The sequence below is a fragment of the Cryptomeria japonica genome, chromosome 8, assembly GCF_030272615.1.
Source record: "Cryptomeria japonica chromosome 8, Sugi_1.0, whole genome shotgun sequence".
Lineage (NCBI taxonomy): Eukaryota > Viridiplantae > Streptophyta > Pinopsida > Cupressales > Cupressaceae > Cryptomeria > Cryptomeria japonica.
The window spans coordinates 231,187,550-231,211,074 of NC_081412.1; positions in this window are offsets into that span (position 1 = coordinate 231,187,550).

Here is a 23,525-nt window from a genome sequence, read left to right on the forward strand (position 1 = left end):
GGTCCATGATGTATCACCAAAAGGGGATGGATGTGTGGAACAAGTGGATGAGTGATGAAGGCTTATGATTGTGAAAAGAAGTGAAAGTAGGATAGCATGATGGAGACTTAAGATCAACAAGTGTGCTTTTTGACTTGAAATTTTAGAACTTTTGCCCCCAGTTATTTTGATATTAGGGGAGATCAACTCTTGCTCTTTTTGCTTCATAGGATTTTTATCCTTGACCTTGATTTTTGCAGAGTCCAATAGCTTTTGATTTTGATCTGGACTAAAGGACTTTTCTTTATTTTTGACTTTTAGATTTTTCTTTTCAAAGCTTGATTTTTGATCCCCAGTTAGTAAGGGCTTTTGTAATTCTTGTTGATCCAAGTCTAGGGGAGGAGTGGAAATGGAATGAGCGGATGATATGGTAAGGCTATGTGAGTTCTCAAGAGGGTTGGGGATACACTCAATAGATTCTTTGTTAGAACCACTCTTAGGACTATTGATATCAAGAGTTGCTTGCACCGCTAGAGGAGATTTGCATTCAGACTTAGTAGCCACAACACTAGGTGGTTCACACCCAATTCCTTGGCATTGAAAATTGTTTGTAGGTTGTTCTTGTTGACAGAATACCTTAGGAGATAATGGGAGTTGGTCAACATGAAATATATACTCACCACATCCTAGGTCTTTAATCTTGAACTTTTCTTTTAGCTCTGCTTGTTTGGATGTAGAAGCTTTTAAGGATTCAGGATCCACATATGCCGATGAAGGAATAGCTTCTCGATTAGCTGGAATTGTTATTTCGGATCTAGGTTGTAGATTGTTGCAATATACGAATGGATTTGGATCCGCTTTGACAGTCACTTCAACTCCATTGTATGAAAACTTGATACATCGATGATATGTAGATGGGACTGCGCTCATTTCATGAATCCATGGGCGTCCCAAGAGTGTGTTGTATGTGAGATCGATGTGTAGGACTTGACAAACCACATCCTTTGTAACTGGCCCAACTCTGAGAGGTAAGGTGACTATGCCCTTGGATGAACGCTCTTCATCGTCATATGCCTTGATGGTGATTTTGTTTGTAGAATTCACAGCTTTATCAAAATATCCCAATTGTTTAATGGTGTTCAATGTACAAATGTTTAGACCAGCTCCTCCATCTATCAGGACTCTCTTTATTCGATGTTTGTGTATGAAGGCTTCAATATGTAATGGTGCATAATGTGGCTGACTTACGGACGCGTCATCGGCTTCTGTGAATGTAAGGGAATGTGGAATGGAAAGGTATCCCACCATGGCTTGAAACTAGTCCACGTTCAGATCAGTAGGAACGGCAGTGTCTCTCAAGATTTTGTCCAGAATAGCTTTATGTGCGGGAGATATGCGTAATAGCTCAAGGATTGAAATGAGCGCGGGTGTCTTCCCTAACTGTTCTACAAGGTCATACTCAGGTTTGGTTGATGAAGAAGTGGTGTTTTTAGTTGGAGCACCTTGCAAAGTAATCTTACCTCGACGGGTTGTAACATGACATTCAGAGGTATGTTCGGAAGAAGATCCAACACCTCTTAGGACAATCTTGGGTCTCTGAGGAGGATTCTCAGGATTTTTGTTCTTAATAGTAATAGTAGAGATATGATTGTCCATCGAGATGTGATTGATAGTTGAGTCATAGTTGTAAGGTGCTCTAGTATAGTTGGCTTGGTCATCTGTGACTTTAGCTTTTCCATTGTCGTGCTTTGGGAATGGTTCCTTAAACATCTCATGTTCTTGATTGGATGAGTGTCCCTCAATCTCAATGTCACCTCTATCAATGAGATCTTGTACGATGTTCTTCAGTCGATGACAATTTCTCATCTTATGACCCTTGCTCTTATGAAATTCACAATACTCATCATCATTCCACCAATTCGGCTTAACCTTTGGTTCATATGGAGGAAAATCTGGAACTGTGATTACCTTGTTTGCCACAAGCTTCTTGAAAACTGACTCAAGTGGTTCTCCCAATGGGGTGTACTTCCTTCGTGATCTGGAAGTTGTTTGAGTATTCACTTGATTGTTTGTAGAACTTGATCCTGAAAAGATGAATTTAGGTTGCACCGTGTTGGCATCAACAACACCATCATTGACTGTGTTCTTGTTTTTATTCCAAAATCTTGGCTTGTCTTTTCCTTTAAAGTCATCTTTGTTTTCCTTGAATATCTTGATGACTCCCTGTTCAATTAGAATCTTTTCTGTTGCTAAGCCCTTTTCAATGACATCCTTGAAGGTGGACAAACAAGCTTTCCTTAGATCATAGCCAATGTCTTTGTTAACATTTTTTGTGAACATCTCTACCATTTGTTTTTGTGGATTTCACAAGAGCATCTGCTAGCTAGATTTCTCCATCTTTGCAAAAATGATGCAAAGGACTCTCCTTCTTTTTGTTTAGTGTTGCACAAAGTAGTGATTGATATGTCTGTCTCTATGTTGTAGGAGAAATGTTGAATAAATGCCTTTGCTAAGTCACCCCATGACTTAATTCCAGGTGGAAGTTGGGAGAACCATTCCATAGCTTGATCACCTAAGCTTTGTGGGAATAATCTCATCAAATATGTCTCTTCTGCTGCTACCTCAATGCAAGCTATGAAAAATTGTCTTATGTGTGCCTTAGGATCCCCTTTTCCTCTATACTTATCAAATTTAGGCGTCACAAAGTGTGTAGGAAAAGGAGGCATTGGAATGCTCTTGTCAAATGGATAAGGACATATGTCTCTCATTGTGTATGTTGGCTTCGGTGTATTTATGTCCTCCATTTTCTTTTGTAAGTCCCTGATTTGTTGGTCCAAATTGCTCTTAGGTGGAGATCGACTTCTTGGACCATATCCTATGTTTGAGGTACCCATTGGAGGAGGTGCATGTTGCATATATGGATGATATTGATCATACACATGTTCATATGGAGGAGGTCTGTAATGATGTTGCATATATGGACCACTTGGTATAGATTCATGTTGAGGAACCCCATATCTATTTTGCACATGTATACCATATTCTACAGGCATGTCATGTTCCATTGTGTTGCCCCCAAATTTGACATGAGGTTTCCTTGTGTCCAAATTTTGAGCATGCCTTTGAATGTCCAATTGTTTTGGTTGATCCATAGCTTGAGCATATCTACCTGCATAAGACTTCCATAATGGTCTTCGAAGGTAAGTATCATATGTTTGAGCATGTGTATGTGGGACTTCTGGTTTTTGAAGCAAAGCTGATGGTGATTCAGGTACCATATGTGGTCCTCTATTTCCTCCACTATTAGGTCTCCTTTGATCCATATTGAAGTGAGGTTGTTGCAAAGGTCTATGTTCCATTATTTGAGACATGTCAAAATCATGAGGTATCTTGGCTCCACTTTGTGCCATCATTTGTAAGAAGTATTGTCTATCTCTCCTCATTATTTCCTCAACCAATCGATTGAAATGGGGATTCATAATGGATTCTTCCACATCTGCTGAATGTATTGAAAAGTTGTCCACATTGTCATTGTGTGTAGCATTGTTGTTTGTAGTGTCTGCATTTTCCACATTTGGAATGTTTCTATAAACATCCATGTCAAGCAATGTAGTATGATCAGAATTGAAAAAGATCTCATTGTCATACTCATAAGAACTCATGTTTGTGGACTCTTGAGCCTCTTTAGTTTCTCTCCTAGATTTTTGAAGACGGGTTTCAACCATGAACTAGGTATTGACCAAGATGTGTGAGACTAGATGAAAAATGGAAAGAGTATGGAAGACCAAGAGTTGGATGAAATGTAAATGAGTCTGAAGTGTACTTGTAATGTCCAAAGTGTAAGACCAAGTATGTGTGTAGTAGAGTAGGTGTGACTTCCAAAGAGAGGATAGTTTCTCTTGATGAGGTAAGTTGACCTTGACTCTAAGTAAAACCAAATGAGACCCAAAGGTAAGAAACCTTGATGAGGGACCACTTAGCAAAGTGTTGTTGTATGTAGTGTGTTGACAAAGTATGATGAGGACAAGCAAGTGACCTTTTGACTCAAGTTTAGACAAATGTGAATGTAATGTAAGGTGTAAAGCAATGATGGATTTTGTGAGACCCAAAGACAAGTTGAATGCTAGATGAAAACCTGGAGAAACAACCTAGGAAGCTCAAGAATTCCGAAACTGATTGTTCTTGTTTGCTGGACTGTAAAATTTTTCCAATTTGTGAAGTTGTTGGTTGTGACCAAATCTGAATGTTTGACTGTTTTTCGTGACAAGAGGACACAATGTTGTTGAGGACTCAATGTTTGCAAGTGTTTAGACTTCAAAATGACTCCAAGAAAGTGTGTTGTTTGATGTAAAATTGTTTTGCATACACTTGAAAACACAAAAGACACAATGTTTTGTTGTTTGGTCTTGAATGTTTTGAATGTTTAAAATAAGTCAAGCACAATTCTTATGGTTGGCCAAGATAATAGTTGTTGATCCGACATGGGGTTTTACCCCCGAGGCTACGCTATTCAGAGCGGATACTTAGATGCTTGACCTCACTGGCTCCACCCTCGGCACTCACTTCTCGGGTCAGCCAAGCATCAGTCCCCATGAAAACTCCCCATGGCGAACTTTGTATCTCTACTAAGAACCGTATGTGTGTGGGCCGCTACCAGAGGTCTGACCTCCTGCCCCAACAACTAGAAGGATTTGGGCTTCTAAAACAAAAAGGTGCTAGTAAGGGCATCCGCTCGTGTGGCCATACGTGTGGCCATACAGCTCTGTAAATACAGAAGGCTCCCAGCCGGTAGGGGTTACGCCCTACAAATGATCAAATAAATTTGATCAAACGGGTTTATGGGGAGACATAGTGTCGGTATGAACTAATTAGCACACGTTATCCATAGTTTTCACCATGAATACATTTGATTATAGTGGTTCAGAAGAGGTGGGTTTTCCTCACTACCACTTGGGTCATTCTCTTCTCACTAGTAGTCTTAATGACCACACGGGAAGACAGACCCTTTAAAGATTGAACAAAAAGAGCCTATTGCTCAAGACACAAAAGACAATGATTCAATTTTAGTGCACCAATTGAAGTGTTTGCTAGTCTATGAAAACAAGGCACACAATAAAAATCCAAAAACCCTTGCCAAGGATCTACAACAAAGATTTATTAGTAGTTTGGATTGTTTGAAATAATCACCCCTTCCTGCAAGCACACAAGTTAGGTAAATTTTAGATCCAAAAGACTTTGTGAAATAGGGGCCTTCAATAATGCATTTTGTTGACCAATTCAAAGATCTGATTCATCATAAAAAAAATACCACCTATAAAATTTCAAGAGATTTCCAGAAATGTAAGAAAATCCAAAAAATTTGCTAATTTGCTCCAAAAATTAATTTTTTATGAAAAATCATAAAAAATTCATATAAAATGCAAAATCGATCCAAAAAATCTGAAATTTTTACTGGAGAGTCTTGATGGTCTTCCAAACTTGCACAAAAAATTTTCTACAACAAATCCAAGCAGTTTTGTGAGATATGAGTAAAATAATGCAAAACCCTAATTTTCAAAGATCTGATTTTTGAGAAATGATTTTGCATCAAATTTAAAATAAAAAAGAACAGATCCTGTGTATAATTCTGAGAGATTTCCAAAAATGTAAGAAAATCCAAAAAATTCGCTAATTTTCTCTCAAAATTAATTTTTTATGAAAAATCATAAAAAATTCATACAAAATGAAAAATAGATCCAAAAAACTGAAATTTTTACTGAATCTTTCTGATACGTTTCCTGACCTGCACAAAAAAATTTATGTCAAAATTCAAAACGGTTTGTGTGATCTGATCAAAATAAGGAAAAACCCTAATTTTTAAAGATCCGATTTTTAGGGAAATATTTTGCATCAAAATTAAAATCACAAAGAACAGATCCTATGTATAATTATGAGAGATTTCCAAAAATATAAGAAAATCCGAAAAATTCTCTCATTTGCTCTCAAAATTAATTTTTTATGAAAAATCATAAAAAATTCATAGAAAATGAAAATGTGCTCCAAAAATTTTGAATTTTGGCTTGAGAGCTCCTGATACTTTCTTCAACCTGCAAAAAAAATTTGGTGCAAATTTTCCTATCCGTTTGTGAGATATGATCGAATCTCTCCAAGATCTTGATTTTGTGTCCAAAACCCTAGCTGCACAAGGTTATTCTCCAAATTGTTTTACAAAATAGCAATATAGGGTTAGAAAAATATGCAAAAAAAACATAGATCTAAGAAAAATCCATGTCCCACGGGACGTGCCAAAATGTTTATGGTGAAAATGGATACAATAATAACAATATTGAAAGGCTAAATGAATTCAACCACAAAACCCTAGCCTAACAATCAACAAAGATCCACCATAACATATGAAGATTACCTAAGACAATGCAAATCAAATGAAATCACAAAGATTATACCATCACATGTCCAATAGGGTTTTGATCTCCATTCTTCCTATCTCCATTGATCTTGCTTGATATATTTGCTCTCAGATTTTAATATGCACAAGAGCTCAACAAAGAACGGAATGTGGTTGCAAGTAGGATCGTAGTGTAGTCGAGTCCTCCAAATTGTCGATTAGGCTGAGTGATTAGGGTTTGATAATGAAGAAGGCATCTCCTTAAATAGAAGACACAATATGAAATGGAGGGATAAGATTGAGAGGTGTAAAAATGAGGTCGGCTAGGATTAGAGGGTAGGTAAAGGAAATAATAAAATAATGAAAGAGGTAGGTAGTGTAGGAATTAAGAGATGAATGACATGTGTCATGTGTAGAAAAAGCTAATGAATTAATTAAATAAATAAATATTTATTTAATTAATAGAAGAAGTAGGATAATTAAATAAATAAAATATTTATTTAATTTAGGAAAGGGATAATTTAAATAAATAAATGTATTTATTTAAATGAGAAATAAGGCTAGAAGAGGATAAATGAATTAATTAAATAAATAAAGATTTATTTAATTAATAGAAGAATTAGGCTTAGATAATTAAATAAACAAAATATTTATTTAATTTAAACATGACAATTTTGGGTGTCTACAGTATTAAATAATAATTCTTATAGGGCTATAGTTTAAATAAGAATATTTATTTGGTAGTATGGTAATTATACCTTGGGATATTAAAATATATTTATCCCACCTACTTATAATATATGTTAGTATTTCCTACCTATCCTATTCTCCTATTGGAGGATTTTATTTTGGGAAACCATAGGATATGGGAAAAATATTCCACAATGTAATTACCCTATTGGTTGGTTTTCTAGGGTTTCTTGTTTATTGTTTCCTTTTAATGAATTCCTTGTGACTGTTCACAGGTTCCATTCTTTGGCTTTGGATTCTTGGTGGATTGCTTGGACTGGGTTTGGATTTGGATTGCAAAATTTGTGGGCTCTCCTTCAACGACCTACCATCACACGAGTTGCAAGTTGGAGGCCATACCCTTTCTGTTTATCTTTGTTTTCACCATCTGCAAGTGTTTACTCCATGAATGTTTTGTGTGGGGAATAAATAAATAGTTCATTTCATTCTCTCTATTCTTAATGGTAATGATTCAGACTCCCATGGGTTATGAGATCATTATTTGGATGAAAGTTTGGAAGTTATATTTTTGTGGTTGTCGTGAATACACGACATGGGATTTATATGTATTGAGATTTCTTCCATTTATGATGTGATTGTATTTGATTATTGTTGTTTTTGAGATTTCTTTCATGTTGTTAAAGATTTAAGAGAGTTTGTGGAGTTGAGAAGAGAGAGCCTTGGGAGCTTCTAGTCTAGCCTTGCCATGAGGAAGACTCACAGGACTCATCTCCTTCTGAGAAATTTTATATACTTCCCTTGTTTTAATGTGTTTTTATGTTTCGAATAAGTTATTATTTGTATTTATATGTGCGTTGAGTCTATTTCATGATTTGGATTCAAGATTTGGTGTTTGATGGTTTTCTGAAAATGCTGGAGATGTTTTTCCCTCCTGAAGTCTGTATTATGTTTTCAATTGGATTTCCTTGGGTGAATTTTATTATTTTATTTTGTTCATATATTCCTATAGTTGATTTCGTGCCGATTTCAATGAGTATACATCATATTTGGCATTATGTTACGAGTAATTTTCATCCCACACTTAAGCAGTTTTCTGCCAAAATTTACATTTTTTTTCCTATGCACTAAAAGAATGACCATATGTGCTAAACTAATCACCACATGTGCTAAAAGATCACTCAAATGTGCTAAAGTATCAATCAAATGTGTCACTTCAAAGAATGCATGCGCCATTCTGTGTATTTTTAGGGTTTTCAGTAATTTGAAGTGTGTTTGATGTCAGTTGGATTTTGGGTCATACCAAAGCCTTTTTTAGGGCATTTATGATGTTTTATAATGTTGATTTATGATTGGTGATGTCTTCATATGATTTATTTTTTATTTTTGTATGCATTTTAATCCATTTAAGTTGTTTGTGCTTCCTCTCTTGTTGATGCACCAAGAGAGAGATTGAGATTCTTGTGATTATAAGCCAGCAAGTGGATAGGCCTTACTGAGAATATTTAATAATTCATTTCAGATTTTATGGCATTTTTTATGGCCTTGATATGTTTATTTTTCCAAGAGGCTCATTGATTTTTGGTACTCATGATGTTACATTTCACATGTTTCATGATTATGAGATGAGATTGTGGTTGCATATGGATTGTTTATGATTCACATTTATGTAGGTTCTTAGATTTAATTATGATTCTAGAGCCTCTTGTGTTGTCATCTTTGAGACCATGTTAGGGGGGAGTGGGCTTCCTTGTGACGACCGGAGTCACGAGAGATAGACTTGCATGAGGTTCCTTGTAAGGATGCATGAAATCTAGACCACCAAGGCACATTGGGAGTTTATCATGATTTGTAAATAAGTGATAACCTAATAATTAATGGGTTGGGTAGTTGGATTCATTAATAAAGATAAAACTAATTTGAGCCTCATGACTTGATCCTAGGGAGCATGTTTTAGGATAACCATGAGAAGGCCATGAAGACGGTAAACCAAACTCTCTTGATCTCTCATAGGTTGAGTTGGTTTTGCATGTGTGTTACTTACCAAGAGGTTCCTTGAAAGGATGCTTGTAACATGCGATGACACTCCACTCCTACGTGTGTTCCCTTTGATGATCTTATGACTATGACTTGTTGATTGATAAGCCTCTAGGAGTTTCTTATTATGGTTGTTTGTGTTGGTTCTATTTGCTCCATGCTTGAGAGAGTTGTTGTAATCTTATCTCTTGGTATTAAGTGTCAACATAGATGAAAAGTGTGTGTTGGGACCTTGTGTCATCTCCTAGCATGGGGGGTGGTTCCTTTGGTTCCACATGGTTGAGTGGTTGGTGTTCTTCGTGTGTGGATGTGGATTCTCCTTCTTGATGGATTATGGATGTACCTTGTAAAAAATTTATGTAATGAATATGATGGAATACATGTATGTAGTATCTTGTATGTGGTAGATGGAATTATGTAAAAGGAAGAGATATGTTCATGATGTATTGTTATGTGAATGTATTTGTAAGTAGTTCAAAATTGGTAATTAGGCATGTCATGATATGTAAATGTGGCAATGAGATGTATGGATATGTTCTTGTTAAATGAAGGGAATAATTTCATGTACCCAAATTTTGTAATGGAGTTGCAATTGAAATAGATGTGATTTATAATATGATCTGCTTGTATTCGTTAGAAAGGAATTCTATGGTTATTCTTTAGATTGTGATTTAATATGTGAAAGAACCTTGAGAAATGGAATAATCTTAAATATCAGTATTGAAGATGTTAGATAATATGGATAAGGTTTAGATAATTATGTCTCTATATGTACTCTTGGAAGATATTAGGATTCTTGTGTTAGGCATTGGGGTTATTGTCAAATTGGGAAAGTGGTTGCATGTGTAGTTGGATTAGGAAGGGAAACTATTGCTATTGGATTCATGGATATACTTTTGGTGCTATGTGAAAGCTAAGATGTTATTAAGGAATTAGATATATGAATAGATCATGTTGCTAATTGGTAAATCATGATGGAGGAGACATATATGACCATGTGAGAATTTGAATGTAAAAGAAAATTGGTATTAAAAGGTATTGAGGCTTTAGAATGAAGCTAATATGAAATGGATTGATTTGCATGGTAATAGAATGTATATCATACTAGATAAATAGTAAATGACTTGTATATGATGTATGCCATGTACTTTTAATGAAGTTAACGGATTTATATTGTTATATGTTTGTAAGCCAATAAATGAACTTTATGATTGAAGGATTAGTGTGATGTTGTGCTTGAGTAAAGGAATAAGGGAATTAGTTTATCATATGGATTAAAGAATGAATTATAGTTTATACTTTATGAGGAGACAATCATAATAAATAGAATGAGATCATGGTAGTATTAGAACTGATTGAAGTATGTTTAAATGGATTATCAAATATGGATTTTGCCTATGCATTAGGACTGCATCATCATGGAAAAGGAAAAGAGCATGTAGATAGGAGATGTTGGGTTAAAACACATTTGGATTTGGTGCATAAAACAAATGCAGGATTTTGGGGTTATCTTGCATTTTAAAAAGGAATGTAATATGCTAGTAGAATGGTATAAAGGTATGCATTTCATAATGGATGATAAGCTAGTGGGTTGCATATCTCGTCATTAGGAAATTAAATATGATGCATTAATTCAAGATAGAATATGTTTATCATGTGAGTAGGTTGTCATTATGGAAGTTAAATGAGTAGTGACATTGAAGTACCCTAGGGAAAGGTTAATGATGTTATGTTATTTCTGCTTCCGTAAATTAGTGAAATGTGAGATGATGTATGTTCATAATGTTTAAATGGTTAATGAATATAGTTATATGGAGATGTTATGTATTACATTAGTTGTTATTAAAAGTTAATTAAAAAAAAATCTCAATTAGTATGATAGATGATTAGTTTTCTCTGGGGTATTTTGGCAGGCATTACACTTTTCATGGTTCAAGTCCTCCAAAATGGGGTTCAAAAAACAATAACATAAGATATAATAATCATAAGTGGAAGATAACACATGAGTCTAGGTCGATACTTTCTTTCTTCGCTTTTGCTCACACATCATAGACAAATGTATATGCTAACTAAAGAAATATAGGTTCTAATATAGAAACATATGAGCCAAAATGAAAAGGTACTTGAATTTGACTTGAGACTCATAACTCTTGAATTCTTTGAGCATGCCCTTCTGTATAATTTCAACAAAGTCAAAGCAGAAAGGATTCTTTTGCTTCCTTAGCTTGAATGTTAGGGCCATTTGGAATTATTGTACATTTAGATTTATGTCGAAGCCAAACACAAAAGCCAACATAGAAAATACATCTTGTGCATCCTAATTAAAAGCTTTGATGTTCAGGGGGAATTTTGCCAAATCCCTTGAATTTGTCTTCAGCTCACCATTGTAGAACTTGAGACAGACGTTCCTTGAGCCCCAATACTAATCCATATTCTTCTTCCTAAACCATTCTACCCCTGCTCCTTGAGGTGGGATACATAGCATGTCATTTATGTTATCAGCATTGATAACTACCCGCAGAGTTTTATGTTGAATCACTCCTATATCTACAGGAAAATTTAGAGTGCTTGCATGCAGCAGCTCTGGACAATAATGAACAAATGGGACCATGTATTGTGGGAGACCATAGGGCCATAGCCGGTATCCCAAAGAATCTATTTCTTTCTTGTTTATCTTCTCTTGCATTCTTGTGAATGAACCCTTGCATAGAGTCTTTGGATTTTTTTATCAAGTCTAAGTCATGAATGTTATCAGACTCATCTTGTATGATGGTTGCATTTATGTGATTTACCTTTGAGGTCATTCTAGTGTGTAGGTACTTTGGTCTCTCTGGCATCCTTGCCAAGGAATAAGAAATACACCCAAACACATCCACAATGGTTGAAGGAGTGGAAGGTCCTGCAGACATCTAAAATTAATTAAATTAAATATTTTACTTAATTTTGCCTTTTTACATAATTAATTTAGTTAATTATGTTTATCCTTATTCTTCTCAAAATTATTTAAACCAAATTTAATTAATTTTTTACTATAACCCAAAATTAATTTGTCAATAAATTAATTATTTCCCATTCTTCTAAAGTCACCCAAATTATTAGTTCTCCTCAAATTCTTCTCAGTCAATTAATTCCAATTAATTAACCCAATCATGTGATTCCTACAAATAACTTCTTCTAATCTTCACTTAGCCTAATTAATTCTTCTAGAACCATGACTAACATTATCCTCTAATTTTATAATCCTCCACTCATTCTCTCTCCTCATGTCACATCCTCCTAACTTTCCCACTTGCACTCTAACCTCCCATTAACCAATCTAATCACCTCTCTTAAAAATTTGCACAATCCTAATCCTCAAGATTATGAGCAAGTCAACCATTTTCCATAAATGGTTTGTCCCCTCGACCTTCCAAATGTTAAATGCAACCACTTTGGTCATGTCAAAGGATTTCAAATCCTTTGCACATTCCCATGCCCTCTCTTCCCAAATCATTTTTAATTCCTTTTCTCCTTTATTATTCCTATGCAATATTCTATTTGAGAATTTTTAATTCCTTTTTATTCTTCCAATGTGCCTAGGGATCTCTTCCCCATATGCCTTGAAGAGTGTGGAGACAAAAAATGTCTTTATGGCAAATCTCTTGGTCTCCACACCTTGTCCTCTCAATCCTTCCCATCATTTTCCTTCAATATCCACCCTCCATTTCAAATCAATCTTGGCCCTCCATTCCCCCCCCAATCTATAAATTAGAGTCTCCTCCCCTCTTTTCCATATCTCATCCTTGTGTAATCTTATGTTGTCATTTTGAACATATAAATATCCCTTTAGCATCTATATAATGCCCAAACCATCCCACACTTGGCCATTGCCATCCATCTATCAAGCATTACCCTTGTTTTTTAGTGGAGAGCATTCTACATCCCCAATCAAGAACCAATCCAATCAAGTGAGGAGGGGAGCATCCCTCACTTCATCGAAGGTTCAATCCGAGGAGAAAGAGAATACATGTGAACGTATAATGGTTATTTTCATGCATATTTATGTGTTTTATGTATTTGTTTGATTTGATACTAGCCATTGTCACCATCATAGGTTTTCCCTCGGTTCATTTTGGCATGCCCGATGAGACACATGCCCTTGTTACTAATCATTTTTGTGGATTTTGAAGGATTTTTCTTGTAGGTTCCCGATTCAACATCTGAGACTGCACTTTAGCACATCTATGCCTTTGTTTTTGTGTCTGTGCTAGGATAAAATGATTTCTCCATTTAAATTTGTAATTTCCTACCTACTATTTTTTTGTGGGCCCCCGAATCGACATCCGGACATAGAATGAAATGGCATCTACACCTTTTTAACTTAGCAAACTTTATCTTTAAAGTATTTGGATTTTTTACAGTAATTTGGATTTTCTAGATTAACTAAGTAATATTTTTGAGAATTGGGGCTTCAACGTCTATGTAGACATTCGACATCTGCTCTGTGGAATGACGTCTCTGCCAAACTATTTTTCCCACTTTCTATTTAAAATTCAAATTTCAATTTTTGTGTTCGACTAATGGTTTTTCTATAGAACATCTCTTTCAGCGTCCTTCCATACATTCGTCGTCTATGTTGTGCTTCGGTGTCTCCATTGGTGAAAACTTCCCTTCATTTTTCAAATTTCAAATTTTAAATCTTTCACTTTCTATTCTTTTTTTTAAGTTGAGATCTTCTTTCGGTGCATGTGCAGACATTCAGCATTTGTGCCTACACTTCATCATCTACGCTGGGGTGATTAGGATTTTTTGTTACTGATCAGATTTGGTGTTTCACAAGTTTTCCCATGTATCCAAGATCATCTTATTAGATTACTTATGTTTTTGTTGCAGCATGCTTGTCCAAGACCAATATTTTTCAGCTCGTTTAGTTTTTTTTATTGCACTTGGAATAAAATTTTAAAAAAACATATTTTTGTGGGATTAAAAAGAACTTTTATTTGTCATGTTTTTGTGCACTTGCACATGTGTAGAGTAGTCCCACAACTAACACACACTATCCTCTCCCCTTGGTCTTCATGATTGTGGGTGCATGAGAAAATTGTTAGCAATGCTTGAATTTTTGTTTTTAAGGTAGAGGGCCTATCCCCATGAGAAGCCCATAAGGCTAGTGAAGCAAGAATGACCCAAGCGGTAATGGGCTAAAGCCAAGTCACCTCTAAGTCACTATATAAAATATATGGGACGAAAGTCTTCACAATGGGTGCTAATTACCTACCTACACCAACTTCACCAGTACTTGTGTTCTACAGGAAGGAAGCCTCTCAAGGGAGAGAGCATATATAGATGCTCGAAAGAGAGTCTCATATTAAGAACCTTGTTTTAATAGCCAAAATCCCAAATTGATGGTGCAGGGAGTGCAAATCATACCCCAAAGTAACCTCTCATGTACCCACTCAAGATGAGGCAATAATCCCTTTGTTAAAAGATCTTCGGATCTTCGGGGTAAGAGAATTTGGTATGACCGAGAAGTTAGTATCGTGGAGTGGAGCTAGTGCTACCAAAATCTCTATCTATCCACTTGTTTGAGGTATTGCTTTGTGCTAGAGGCCCTATTTAATGGTTTCCAATTTCCAACCAAAGTTGTATGCATGACATGTGTCTTCAATTGTACAAACTAGTGACTTTGTTATTGGGCTAATCTAGGCCCACCTCACTCTCGCACTTGTCATAAAATATTATCTTTGGCCAATGTGCTTGTCATTGTTTTATTTCTCTTGCCAAGAGTAGACATATTCCATCCTTCATAAAATTTGACCAATTTTTCACTCATGCACCATAAAACAAAGTCCTTAAACATCCCAAAAAGTCTATCTACCACCAAGTCAAGAAGAAGAATCCTAGCTACAAACAACTCCTCAAGCATTGTAAATTTTTGTACATCAATTGAAAACTCTTGTTGAAACATAGGACCTTCTTGCAATGTTTCCAAGATTACCTTCATGGTCACAACAATGAGTTTGGTGAGGAATTTTTGAGAATCTATGCTTTACATCAAAGATCGGGTTTATCTCAAAGTATCAATCGAAGTGATCGCATCCCTTTGTCCAACTTGCAATATCCCGAAATCAATCCCTCTTTCTTCGCTAATCATTGTAATCTTTTCTAAGGACTTAGCACAATTAATCATCAACCTTAATCAATCAACCTCATCCTAAGGTTGATACTTTGTGAAAGTTTGATTTAGACCTTTATCTTTAATCAATCATGAATTAGATTTTTTCTTGGGAAATAATCTCCCCCAAGTACCTTTTCTTGATCATTTGAGTTGATCAAAACCTTAATCATTTTGCCCTATTTTTCTTAGGAACGTAAGTCTATCCTAAGCAGAAGATGGTTTAATCAATTGTACCTAATCCAAAGGTGTAAATTTTTCCTAGTTTGGTTGTCACCTTGTTTTGTGTTCACCATCATCAATTCCCATCTAAGTCTTAATCAAATAAGTCTTCTCCTAATCCAAGGACCACCCAAATAAATTTCAATCCAATCCAACTCAAATCAAATCTAAACCTTGATAAGTCCTTTCAAATCCAAATCATTTCCAAAATCCCCTTTCATCACTTTCATCTTTAAGGTTACCCGTGTATGGTATAGAATCACTCACAAAAAATGAAGATGGACGCTGAGGACAATGAGATGACTGAGACTAGTCCCCCTTTTGATCAAAATCACCAACAAGAAGAGAAACAACTCATTGACAAACCTGATCTTTCTCCATGTGTGCAATCCTTCATAGACAACCCTTATAATCAAGAAATGATGGAAAGATTTTTCAAATACAATCCCAATAATATTGTGGCTCAACTCATCACCCAAGGGGCACGTTTGCCCCCAGATTTTGACTGATCTATCCTTGACAGAATGTTGAAAGGTGAACTCATAAATAACTCCATTCTTAATCCTCTTCTCCATCCGCCACTTGCGACCAATTTACCTCTGATTTCCATTGCTTCAAACATTTCTAATCCCCCAAGGTCATCCATACCCCTTCACAACTCCACCAACTGCATTAACACTAGTCTACCTCCCACTAGCACCATTCATGGGTCACATCCTCAAAACACTTCCCAACCTCCCAATTTTGCTTATCAATATATTGGTGGTGGTATCCCTTCCATGTCCAACCAAATCGTAAAGGTGACCCTAGAGACCATGTCCCTAAGTTTTTTATCCTTTGTGAAGAGGTCTCTTATAGAGATGTCTACCTTAGAAGAATTTTCCCTATAATTCTTAGTGGGGATGCCCTCGCTTGGTTTTCCACCCTACCCCATGGCTCCATCTAGTCCTTCCCAGACCTAGTAGAAAATTTTGTGTTCCATTATGCTTATAATATTGAAAATGATGCTTCTATGATGGAATTGTGAAATAAAAAGCAAAGGCCTGGAGAAACCTTCGCCAATTTCCAATAAAAATGGCAGCATCTTATCAAAAAGTTTCCTTGGGACATTCTAGAATCATACCAAATTGAGTTGTTCTAACATAACCTGGTACCAAAACTATCTAAACCTTTGACTTGATAGTGCTTGGACACCTTTGAAGAAATCACTTAGAAAGGCTTAGCCCTGTAATCTATCCTCCTAGAGGAAGGAACATTAAAACATTACCAGAAATATAATTAAGGATCCTCCTCATATAATGAAAATCCCAATTATTGGTCTAAAAATAAATATATTGTCAATCATGGAGTCACTGACCCCAAGTGTGTTCAGACTATGGTCGTCCCTTCTAAAACCACCACCACCAACAATTTATTCAACACTCAACCTAAATCCCATAATCAATCCCAACCTTGCAACAATGTCTTCGTCCAAGGTTGACCTCTTTGCTCCAACAATCAACCCCAGCGTGAGTACACTCCAGTCATCAAACCCATCGAGGTCATCTTCTAGAAGCTTATCAAGTCTAGCATCATTGTCTTTCTGATGACCCACCCTTTCAATGCGAATCAACCCAAACTCTGATGGTATAATGAGAATGAATATTGTACTACCATTATGTCAATGGTCATGATACATGCAAGTGTATGAAACTGAATAATTACATCCAAGACCTAATTGACAAAGGTGATATTGAGGTTGCAATTGCTAAGCCTAGTAATTCTAATGACACACTTAATATGTACCAGGATCCTTTTCCTAAACATGGTAAGGACAAAGCCTCATCATCTAATGGAATTCACTATGATTACACCAATTATGTTTATGTCTTTGACTCTTTAGTAGGCCACATAAAACATGTTGATACCCATGTCAACACCATCATAATACAAGGAGTTGATACTCCCCTTGCTTCTCACAGACCCAGGGTTACCATTCAAGGTGTCCCTCCTTCACAATCATCAAGTTGGCCCTCCCAAGAAAAGATAGTCATTCAAGGTGCTTCACCTTCTACTTCATATTTTTAGAATGACTACAATGTCAGATGCCTAAAATTTATTTTAAGACAATAGCCTTATGGGAAGTTCATTAAGTAGGGGACCTATTGCATCTTAATGAACAACCTCTAGAAATTTAGAAGTCAGCTCTTCCTTCATGGGAAAGGGAAAGGGAGAAAAATACTGAAAATTAAAACTAACCTAACTGATATGCCAAAATTTAGAATATAAAATTCAGAAGCATAGTAAACCATACATAGAATGCATAACTCAAAAGGCCAAATTATTCTCCATTATCACAACATTCAATCCAAATAAACATTGACATCATAATATATTCCAAACTCAACTAAAATTGAATTTAAAGAGTCTCAAACATGGTTCAACTAGCAGAAGTTATGCTCAGTATTATAAAATATTTAACATATACAAAATACTAGCCTTCTTTCAAATGACATAGAGCATAATAAAAAAGAATAAAGAATTAAATGGAAAGGTCAAAAGTTGACATAGTCTGAATACCAGAATGCAGAATAAAAATACTAAAGTCTGAATTATGGAGATAAAATTTGTTTTGAATGCAAATCCCCTAAAATGATAGTAAAATTCTAATTTTATAGCCTCCAGACATGAGCACAGATCTTCAAGTAAAAACCTCTCCCTTTTGGATCAAATGACTGGCTCTATCTTTTACCTAGGCTTCCCACCCTCATGCCATATCATGATTACTACCTAACCATCTCAATAGTAGAATGACCCCACAAATGAACTTCATCTCCCATAATTAATCTTTGTCGTCGACTAACCTTTTCTCTTTTCTTTACCCTTTAGCACCCTTTTTCAAGAATCTATTTCATTGACATGTGGCCTACTCAGACTGATGAATATGTGGTAATAAAATGGGTCTTCTCACCCTCCTTCTCCTTTTTCCCTTCAAAAGGCCCGCAAGTGAGGCACGTGACACTCAGGCAGGGACTCTAGGTCATGCTTTCTTCTTTCTTTAGGAAAAGCCTGCCCACTTGACACATGAAAGTTATAACTTAGAATAAGTGATCCCCTCCAAAGCTGAAACCAAAAAACACTGATGGGATGTATGCGACAAAGTAGCAGAGCCCAACGTGAATAAGAATAAAATGCTTCTCCAAAACTACAATCTCCTTACGCATGGTGATACGAGATAAGAATGAAGAACAAACAAAATAAGGGGCCCAATAAAATAATAAAGGGATCTGCAAGGAACTGGAGATTTATTCACATGGACAATAGGAGATGTCGGGCACTTTCCTTTGTAAGATGTAGGAGGTGGAACTGCACCATATGGAGGAGGAATATGTCTATCCTTAGAAGGAATAGAATGTTTATCCCTAGGTGGAAGAATAGGTTTATCCTTAAGAGGAAGAGGGATATTATCTTTAGGAGAAGGAATATGGTCATCACTAGGAGGAAGACTAAGTGTTGGATTTCTAGGTTTTCTCAAGGATAAAATCATCTCATTCTTCCATTTTTTATAAGATTGAAATAAAGAATCACTTCGAGGCTTAAGAGGTTGGAATTGTTCAAACCAAAAATAATCAAGATTAGCATCTCTTTGCCTAATCATGGGTTGGTACATATTATGATTAATTTTTATGATCTTGTCACCAAGAGAGAATTTCAAGCACTTACGAACAATAGAAGGGATTGATTTCATTGAAGAGAGCCAAGGATATCCCAACTTCATGCAAAATTATTTAGATGTAGGAATAATAGAAAAATTAACATCAAAAGATTTAGTACCAAACTCAATGGGAAGATAAATAAAACCAATAGAGGGACAAGAGAAACCATCAAACATTTTAATCACCACACCAAATTTATTATGCATTACTCGATGCAATCATAATGTATAAAGAAATTCTTTAGTTATCACATTAACCATATTGGTGGTCATTGTTGCTGCTAGGATATGTTGTTGTCATTGATGTCAACATATTCCTATGATTTATTGCTCCAGTGATTGTGGATTGGTTTATTGGTTTCATGATTCAGTGTTTGGAGTATTTCTAGTATCAATACATCTTTATGTATTGGTTTCAGTGATCCAAGAAGCTTAATTGATCATATCATATGATCTGGTTTGCAGATTGGCTTTTCTGATCAGTGCTTTGCAAAGTTTGGTATTTCCTCTAGTATATTCCAGTGTGATCAGATCCTGAGCTAAGATTTTGGGAAATTACTTGGGATTTTCATGTGTATCTTTATTACAGATGGTCCATGATTTGGTGCTCCACAAGTTATATTTCTTCATGACAGTTGTTGTTGTTTGAGTGTTCTTGAGGTTCAAATGTTGACCGATGAAGATTTGATAAGTGGTATTGGTGCTACTATTGCTAATAATTAATCAAAACTATTGCTAATAATTCTAATGTGCTTGCTAGTGTTCTCTAATTATGTCCTATTTATTTTGATGATCTGCATCATTGTGTGAGTTTTTAGTGATTTTATTGATCCAGTGATGTTCTTCGTGTTATGCGGTATTCTTGGTGGTGTAGCATGTTGCAGTTGATCTCGACAAGATTTCTGGTGGAGTTGCATGTTTGGAGATTTGATTTAGGACCATGTTATATCATGTATATCATTATATTGGTTTGGTGGTCAATCTTTGTATCATGTAATGCAATTTTGTAATTAGGTGTTGAGGGTTTAACCGACCTTGTTGTCAAGGTTAATGAATTGTATAAATATGTGTCATATTCATGTAATTTATGTATGAGTGTTTTGTATGCATTATTTGAGAGTAGAAAAGGTGTGAACAAGTGAATACATCTTTTGGTATTGAGGTTGAGCAGAGATTCAAGTGGTGCAGAGAAAACATATGTGCTTAACTGGAATTGCCATCAAGCATTAGCAAATGCTATTATTGTAGTTCATTCCTTCCGGATTGTAGTCCAAATTTTGTTGTAAGTTAGTGAGACTTCCTTGAGGGTTGTAGCCTTTTGATTTATTATCTTTTGAGTAGTGATCTTAGGCAATGAGTCTGAATGTAGGTGCATTCCTCATTGTAATATTTTCACATACTACTGTAGAGTATCATCTTATTGTGGGTAGGCTTCCACCATGGTTTTTCCCTTAACCAGGTTTTCCACATCAAAATATTGGTGTTGTGTGTTGTGCTATCAATTTTCTTATCTTTGTTGTTGTTGTAGTTTATCAGATTTGCATTTAGGGTTAAGTTTGTTAATCCGGTGAAAAATTATTCACCCCCCCTTCTCAGTTTTCCTTCATTGTTGTTGCCAATAATTGGTATCAAAGCTGGATCCTCCGGAAGAAGCTTAACCACTCAGGGAGATCTTGGATGGCAACTGGAAGTGTAGGTGTTATCTTTAAGAAGGAGAGTTTGAGATTTGATGGAACTAACTATGGTATATGGAAGAACTAGATGGAGGTGCACTTGAGATGTCTTGGAGAAGATTACTAGAAGAATACTAAGAATGCCTATTTTGTTCCTCTAAATGGACCGGTTACTGCTGATGAGATCAAGGAAACTAAAAATAAAATTAGAGCTAAGGAATCATTTCTGAGTGCCTTGACTGATTCAAAGATGACTAATGTAATGGGACTTCAAACTGCACATGAGATCTAGGAGAAGCTTGAGACCTTGTATGAAGGAGATAAACAAGTCAAATTTGCTAAGTTACAGAGTTTGAAAGGGAAGTATGAGATGTTGACTTTGGAAGAAGATGAGAACATAAATTCCTTTATGCCTAAGGTGAATGAATTTTTCCTAGGTATCAGATGTGTCGGTGGAACCCTTAAATAAGATGAAATTATTACTAAGGTGTTGAGATCAGTGCATCCTGCTTACAAACATAAGGTAACTGTCATTGATGAGATCTGGAGTGTGACTACTATGACAAGAGATATGTTGGTTGGAAAGATTGTTGTATTTAAACTAAGAGATTTTGGTGAATCACATGGAAAGTCTGAGACAATATTTAGACCATCTATATCCGAGAAGCAAAAGTATGATCCTGAAGAATGTAGAACATCCAGATATGAAAGAGAGAGAAGAGAGATCGAAGAGAAAGAAAGAGAATTGGAGGAGCTTGAAGCATTGATTGCCCAGATATTTCCTAAGGGAGCCGATAAGTATGATGGAAAATTGCCTCTGAAATGTTTCTCTTGCAATAACATGGGACATTCTGTTTCTAGATGCCCGAAGAGAATGTCTAAATATGATAGGCATGATAAATTTGATAAGAATGATAGGAACGATAGATATGAGAAGCATGAGAAGTATGATAAGCCTTACAAGCCTAACCGGAAGTATAAGCATCAGAAGAATTGTTATTATGTTGTTGATAAAGGTGTTACAGATGAAGAATCAAAAGGAGATGAAGTTGTGTTTATTGCTATTAAAGAAGATGGACTGATACATGTTGATTCCACAAGTTGCACTATTGAGGAGAAAGTTCTAGCTACTAAAGTTGAAGAGAAAGATAAATGGGTGTTTGACAGTGGTTGTTCACATCATATGGCCGGTGATAAAAGCAAATTTGTGAATATGGAAAGATATGATGGTGGAATAGTAAGATTTGGAGATGACAAAGCCTATTTAATCCATGGTAGAGGTTCTATTTCCTTTGATGGTAAGCATAACATCGATGATGTCTTGTATGTTGAAGGTTTGAAGCATAAATTTTTAAGTGTTGGACAAATGGTGGACAAAGGTTATGATTTGCAATTCAAGATTGGAAAATGTAGAATCCTAAATGCCTCCGGTATAGAGATTGCACCAAGAACTAAGACTGAAGGTAATATCTTTCATTTGAATGCTAGTGAGAAAAGTTTTTTGATTACTTAGATTGATGAAATTTGGTTGTGGCATAGGATCTAATGTGTCATTTTAACTTTGATTCAATGATTAATATCAATTCTACACAAGCTGTTAGAGATCTACGTAAAATTGTTAAGCCTGCTAATCTGGTATGTAAGGAATGTCAAACAAGAATGCAAACAAGAATTTCTTTCAAGAGTAAGTTGTATACATCTGATGGATTACTAGATCTTGTGCATACTGACCTATGTGGACCTACAAATATCATAAGTGTGTAGGGTGACAGATATTTTATGTTACTAATTGATAATTATTCAATAATGATGTGGGTTATCTTTTTGAAGGAGAAATCATAAGCATTAGATAAATTCAAGATATTCAAAGCAAAGGTTGAGACTGAGGCAATGTAAGGAAGTTAAATAGTAGAACAACTTCCTACACTAACCTTGAGAGGAGGGTAATGCAAAAAAAATTACAGATCATCACAACAATTACAAAAAATAGAAATAGATATAATAAAATTCAAACCATAACACAATGATTTACGTGGGGAAAACCCTCTCGGGAGAAAACCCCATACTCCAAAATCTGCCCAATATATTTTTCAGAAATCAAAATAGATTACAATATACTTGCAGAGAAATATCTTCATAGGAGTGCCACTAATCAGAGATTTAGAGGTAACTCAATAGCCATAAGACTCTTACACACAACCTCTATCTCATGCACCTCATATATAGGAGATACAATACAAGAAACCATCAAACGATATTATAAAACCATGGCCTAAAACCACTGAATAAGGTGTAGCCGACCTTATCTCCCTTCTAGATGCCATATTATGTGTTCCTCACTTTTTACAGCTCATTTATGTGTCTGATGTATTTTATATTTCCTATTTCAGGAGTACAAACTTCTGCAGGCCAAAACTTGAGAACTGTGTGTCCTATTGACGAACTGTTTGAAGTGTTGGAAAGCTTGCAAAGTACTCTATTACCTCGTAAATCGCAATGCCATTTATGCCCACTTTTTAGGGTTTTTGGGAGCCTCTAAATTCCTCAAAATCAAATTTAAATCTTTCATTGGACCCCTCCAAAATAAAAAATTTAATCTTCAAAACTAGTTGTGATCTTGTGACGTAACTTTACCGGAATGCTTATCTAGCCAACCAGAAGCTTCAGGGAGAATTTCATGCCCAAAAGAAAACT